General features: G+C 29.4%; 1 pseudogene; it reads left to right on the top strand.

Annotated features, from left to right (window-relative positions):
* The first annotated feature begins 1,936 nt into the window (after positions 1-1,936).
* Positions 1,937-2,374, top strand: LOC143400154 (guided entry of tail-anchored proteins factor 1 pseudogene; annotated as a pseudogene).
* Positions 2,375-7,723: the final 5,349 nt, after the last annotated feature.

Genomic DNA, 7,723 nt, shown 5'->3' with positions numbered 1-7,723 from the left:
AATAAATTTGACAACTATTATAAAATGAATAAATTCTTACAAAGTTCAAATAAATCAAAACTTACTAAAGAAGAAATAGATTTGATCAGTTGTCTTGTATCTATAAAAGAAATAGAAATTTTAGTTAAAAACCCTTGTACCAATACCAATCCAATCTCAAGTGGCAACAATATTGAATTCCAATTACAAAAGGAAGAAGTAATACAATTTTGCGCAAAACTATAAAGAAAGATGAAGTGCTTTTCAACTCACTTAATGGGTCCAGTATTATTTTCATGAAAAAAAATGGAATGAGCATTGCAAGAGAATATTATTACAAACTAAGATCACTAATTCCCTAATGATTCCCCCCAACACTCCCACCCCAACCCCCCTCACAATGATCTTGGATGCAAAAATTCTAAGCAAAACTTGGCAAAGAAAATTAAACAATATATGAAATAGGTTAATATGTCATACCAAAGTTTTTCATAGAGATGCAAAGTTGATTTAACATTCCAAAATTGATCAATGCAATTCCATATCAATGATATAAAATGACATATATATGTAATATGCATATACATATACACATATATATTCGTAAAATCAATAAGTGTAGAAAAGTAATTCCTAGTAACCCAATATCAACATCTGTTTAAAATTTTAGCAAACAAGGAATAGAAAGTAAGTGCCTATATCTGACACAGGGAATCTATTAAAAACTTATCAGAAACACAATACTCAATGACAACAGACTGTATAGTTAACCAAATCCTCAGAAACAAACGGGGTTTTGTACATATCATTTCTTTCCGTTTGCTACTAAAGAGTCTGTCGATGTACTCAGTTAAGGGGGGAAAAACACTAAAAATCATACTAATGAAAAATTAAAAAATAAATTAACTTTATTTGCAGAGAACATGAACATTTATAGTAAAAATCACTGAATCTTTTAAAAATGTCTGGAAGTAATAGTAAAATTGCAGGATTCAAGATCAATATACAAATAAAAATTAATTATATATATGGTAGAAGTGAATGTTCATAAATAGAGATTAAAAAAAAAAGATACCATTTTGTTGTGGGTCTATAGCTCGGAAAACACTCTCAACTGAATTTTTTCCAAATTGCAGAGTCTTTATTTAGCTAGCTGGCGACTGCTCCCTGATGGACCCAAACTGTTTCTGCCAGGAACAGTACAGGGTGCAAGTTCTATGGGGTTTATAAGGGAAAAAAACAACATCCTCGAAAATGTAGATGCAAGCAAGCAAGGAGGACACAGAAGCTAAAGTTAACAATCAGCCACCCAGTGTATATAACCACATCCTCGTTCCAAACACATGCAGTACAAAAATAAACAACTTTTACAAGAAATAAGTTATATAACTAGGGTTACATTTTGGAACTTCCAAATGGAGTCACTTAGGCAAGGTTTTGTTTTGTTTTGTTTTTAAGTTGTCAATGGACTTTATTTATATGGGGTGCTGAGAATTGAACCCAGTGTCTTACAAATGCTAGGTAAGCACTGTACCACTTAGCCACAACTCCAGCCAATGGCTAAATTCTTTTAAGTACAATCAGGATAACTTAACATTATTTATCCTATTATCTAATCTTGTCTTATCTATTAATATCCTCCATTTTATAGGGTGCTTATTGGGCTGATCAATAATCTAAGTTGGGCTATAACAATTAAAGAAAGCATCAAAAATATAATGTGTGTAGGAATAAATTTTACAAACCTCATTCAAGGAAGCAGGGCTAGTGGGACTCACTGTGCAGTTGCGGGTGGGCCTACTGATGAGGTCCCCTTGGAGCTTCTGTTAGAGGTGCCTGGGCTGCAGGGAGTATCTGGGAAGAATGGAAGAACTTGACCAAGTCCCACAGCTGGACGTGGCTGCTGGTCCTCTGCTTCCTGTTTGGATGCAATGTCCTTCTGACCTTGTCCTCCTTCATGTCCAGAGTGCTGCAGAATGATGCAGAGCCAGAGCCACAGATGAGGGCAGAGATCCAGGATATGAAGCAAGAGTTCTCCATGGTCAACAAGATGGATGAGTTTGCCAGATATGACAGGCTGGAATGGAAGATCAACAAGATGGTGGACCAGCTCAAGACTTATGTGAAAGCACAAACTGCTCAACTAGCCAAGATAAAATGATTTTTAAGTGTTGCTTTCTGTACATTGCAAGCTACCTTGATGATGTCACTCATTTGGAAGTATTATTCTGCCCCTGTGACTGTTGTGCTGAGGAAATGGATAACACCACTAGACCTCCTGGTAGCCTTACCTGTTAGAACAGCAGATGGTGTTGGAATTACTAGTCGGATTTTATTCTGTAACAAGTTGTGGTGACCCCTTGTACTTTACCCTTTCAGTCAAAAAGAAAGATGAATACCACTGTGGGATTTTGTTAAACTGGGGGTTTAACTCAAAGGTTCTTTACCACCTAACCCCAGCCACAGTCCTTTTTATTTTTAATTTTGAGACAGGTTCTTGGTAAGTTGCCCAGCCTGACCTCAAGCTTACCATCCTCATACCTCTTCCTCCTGAGTTTTTGAGTTACACTTGTGCCCCACCACACCTACCCCAGCTATTATGACTTCTAAAATGATTCTCTTATTAGGTTAAAAGTCTGATTGCTGCTTAAAAATATAAAACAAAAAAACCCCAAAGTAATAGGGTAGTTTTGTATTGAATATGTTCTTCGGCTTTATGTGAGATTCTTCTAAGAATCCCAGTATTCTACAGTATTCTACAGTAACACCAGATTTGAAACAGGATGGGGGCCTACATGCCTTACTCCTGATTTGCTCTATTGGCACATTGTGGTCCTGTTGCCAACTGGAAAGTCAAAATTTTCTAAAAACTTGAATACTTTTTAAAATATTTTAATTTATATAGTTTTTTAGTTGTAGATGGTGCTGAGAATAGAACCCAGTGCCTCACTCATGCTAGGCAAGTGCTCTACCACTGAGATACAACTGCAGCCCAAACTTAAGTACTTTTATATCTATTTTAGAAAGTTTTATTACAACTACTAGAACTTGAACATTTGGCTTACTGTCTCATGTAGTAAAATTGAAAGAATAACACTAATTGACATTGTGTGTTCTTTGTGTCTAAAGTCATTAGTTGGATGAACATTTCTATAGTGTTTATCATCTACCTATTTGCAACTGTTAGTTTTTCATTACAGTGTTTTATAAATGTACTGATGAGACCATAATGCATTGTTTTGTAATTGAATTGTTTTGTATTGAAAGCATTTCAAATTAAGTATGTTTTATAAATATTTAATATTTATAATATTTAAATATATGAATTTAAATATATAATATTTAAATATATAAATTTAATATTCATAATATTTATAAATTTTATAAACAGTAATATTTCTGCTGTATAGATTGGAATGAATTTGAAAAACATAATAGGGAATCTGATTAAGTTAATTTGAATTGATACTTACTTGACTTCTAACATTTAATCACATGACTCAACATTTTATTCTTCATTGTGTCAGAACACGTGACTATGTTTTCATTCATATTTTCACTTTTACAATCTTATGAATACTTACATTTCCTGATATACATATTCAGTCTTTACCCCTAATCCTAACACAAACAAGGATTATATTAACCCTTATCTTACCTCTATATCTAAACCAAATTTTACTTAAATCCATATACCAAAATATGATTTTTTTTTAAACCAGAATTGAACTCACTCGCACTTGAGGACAGAGCCACATCTCCAGACCTAGTTTGTATTTTATTTAGAGACAGGATTGTTAAGCACCTTGCTGCTGCTGGGGCTGTCTCGAAACTCATAATCCTCCCATTTCAGCCTTCAGAGTGGCTGGAATTACAGGTGTTCACCACTGTGACTGGCAAGAATATGAATTTTAAAGTGTATTCTGACTTCTATTTTCAATTATCAATGTTAAATTTGCATTTGTATTATGCTACATCTTTTATGGGATATGTATCCTTGCCTTCCCATCATTACAAAATGTGTAATTACATGGCTCACTTTTTAATTCTTCCTTGTATTACTACATGTATGTTTTTGTACATAATTTCATCGGTGTATTGTTAGAAATATTCATATTTCCACAAACTCTTGCTAATTACAACCCTAACTCAAACCAAAATTTTATGTAAACACTTAACTTATCTCAATTACTAAACCAAATTTTATTAAAAGCATGTAAACTATGATAAAATTTTATGTGTATTTTAACTTATATGTTCAATTATCAATATTAAATTTGCATATATACTGGTATATATTGTTTATAGGATATATTCTTCATCCCCATGTTTACCAAATTTGTAATCACATGACTTACATTTTACTCATGCCTGTGTCAGAACATGTGTGTTTATATATGTTATGAAACATAATTTCATAGTATATTCTTATGAATATTGATACTTCCCAATTCAAATATTCATTCTTTCACTAAAACCTTAACACAACCCAAAATTTTATATTGATCCTTATATTACTTCTATAAGAAAGAAAAATTTTACTTCAACATTTATACACCAAAAAGAATTTTATAAATTTACATATATATCACTATATCATTTATAGGGTATCTATTTCTAACTCCATGTTTACAAAATGTCTCACCACATTATTTAAAAAACACTCTCCCTTGTGTCAGGACATGTATCTTTTATGTTTTTTTACATATTTTTACATGTCAGTCATGTGAATACAGATATTTTCCAGCATATGTGTCCATTCTATACCCTAATCATAACTCAAACCAAAATTTATATTGCCTTTACATTATCTCTATATCTAAGTCAAATTTGACTTGAATAAAAATACACCAATATATATTTTAAATTATATTTTGACTTCCATTTTTAATTATCAAATTTAAATCTACATATATATTAATATATATCATTTATAGTATATATCCTCCAATCAACCTATATACCGGAAGTGTAGTCATATGACTGATATTTTACACTTCTCTGTGTCACAACATGTATATTTATATGTGTTTTGCACATATTTTCATGTACATTCTTAGGACTATTTATATTTCCACATATACATGCTAATTTTTTAATCTTAACATTAACTTAAAACCAAAATTTCATACTAAACCTAATCTTACCTCCACATATTAACCAATTTTTATATAAATCCATGTACACCTATATCAATATTAAAGGGTATTTTTACTTCTAACTCAATTTTCAATATCTAATATACATATTTTATAACAATAAATTCTTTATAATATATATCATTTCATTTCCCATATTTATAAAATATGTAAACACATGACTCACATTTTATTATTCCCTTTGTCAGAACATGTATGTATCTGTTTTCATACACAATTTCACATGTACTTTCTAATGAATATTCATATATCCTCATATATATGTTAATTACTTAACTCTAACTTAAACAAACATTTTACATAAAAACTTACCTTACCTCAGTGCTTAAACCAAATTTTATTTAAAATCTTGTATACCAATATGAAATACTATGTGCATTTCACCTATGTAATCATAATATGTATCAATATTAAATTTGCATTTATATTACTACCCATATTTTATGAGATATATTCTTGCATCGCCATATTTACAGAACTTTTAATCACTTGACTAACATTTGACTCTTTCCTGTGTCACAACCTGCATGCTTATATATGTTATCATTCATATCACAACACATATATTTTTATGAATATTGATATTTTCTGATACACATTATCATTTCTTAACCTTAACCCTAACTCAAAACAAATTTAAATATTAAGCCCTACCTTACCTTAATACCTAAACCATGTTTTATTTAAAAATATATAAATCAATATGAATTTTTATGAGTCTCTTGATTTACATAAACATTACAATGTACCATTTATGGGTTATATGCTTGTGTCCCCATATGTAAATAATATTTAAGCACCTGACTCAAATTATTCTTTTTTCCTGTCTTAAAACATGTATATTTATACACGCTTTAATGCATATTTCCACACATATATATGCTTAAAATATTGAGATTTCCCAATTATTGTTCTTTAACCCCAAGACAAATCCAAAGAAAATTAAATATTGAGTTTACCTTTATATCTAAGGAGAATTTTACATGAATTCATGTACCCCAATTATGAATTTAAAGTTTATTTTTGAATTTTATTTCAATTTTGAATGTAAGATATATATATATATATATATATATATATATATATATATATATATTCACATCCCCATATGTACAAAATATATGATCACATGACTCAAAATGTACTCTCCTCTGTGTTTGAATAGATGTAATATCTTCACATATATTATTTTGAATATTAATATTTCCCAAGGTACATATTCATTCTTTAATGCAAGCAGAATTTTAAGTAAAATGAAATATTAATCCTTACCTTAACTTTATATAAACTAAACCAAATTCCTCTGAAATCCATGTACAATGATATAAATTTTAAAGCTTATTTTAGCTTCTATTTTCAATTATCAATGTTAAATTTGCCTATACATTACATTAAACCATTTATAGAATATAGGTTTGCATTCCCATATTTACAAAATATGTAATCCCATGACTCAAATTTTCCTGTTCCCTTTTTTGGAATATGTATATCTGTACATATTTTCAATCATACAGTCTTATGTATATTCATGTTTCCCCATATATATTTTAAAATTTTTAATCATTTCTCTAACTCAATTCAAAATTTTATATAAGCCCTTAACTATCCTCAATACCTTAACCAAATGTTACTTAAAATCATGTAATATATTATGAATTTTTATGTGTATCAGGACATATATTCAAATACATGAAATTTGTCTATATATGTATATATGCATATCATAAAAACGAGATATATGGGCAACCACATATTTACAAAATTTGTAACCACCTGAATCATATTTTATGTTTTCCTATGTCAGAATATGTACAATGATGTGTTTATATATATTTTTTCACAAATACATTCTTATGATCATGCATATTTTCTGATACACATATTCACTTTTAATCCTAACCCTAGCAGAAACTAAATTATAATATTATACTTTGTATTACCTGTATATCTAAACCAAATTTTACTTAAATATATGTACACAAAACAGGTTTTAAAATATATTTTGTCTTCTGTTTCAATGATCATTTTTAAATATGCACATATATTACTATGTATCATTTATAGTTTATGTCTTTTCAACCCCATATTTAAAAAATGTATAGTATCATGACACACAATATACTCTCCTCTGTGTCCGAACCTGTTTGATTATGTGTTTTTGTACACATTTCCATACATACAATCTTATAAATATTGATATTTTCTTGTATACATATTCATTCTTATCCCCAACTGTAACCCTAAATAAAATATTATTTTAATCCTTACATCTAAAAATAATCCAAATTTTACATATCTCCATGTAACCCAATATAAATTTTCACATTCATTTTGACTCCTATTTTCAATTATAAATGTTAAATTTGCATATATATATTTCACTATATCCTTTACAGGATATACACTTGCCTCCCTATCTTTAAAAACATGTAATTACATGACTCACATTTTACTCTTCACTGTGTCAGAACATGTGTCTGTATGTTTTCATTCATATTTTCAAAGTCTTATGAATACTTACACTTCCTGATATACAGATTCAGTCTTTAAACCTAACACAAACCAGAATCATATAAACCCTTAAT

Source organism: Callospermophilus lateralis, unplaced genomic scaffold, assembly GCF_048772815.1.
Source record: "Callospermophilus lateralis isolate mCalLat2 unplaced genomic scaffold, mCalLat2.hap1 Scaffold_2929, whole genome shotgun sequence".
Taxonomy (NCBI): Eukaryota; Metazoa; Chordata; class Mammalia; order Rodentia; family Sciuridae; genus Callospermophilus; species Callospermophilus lateralis.
This window is presented reverse-complemented; position numbering and strand designations above follow the sequence as displayed.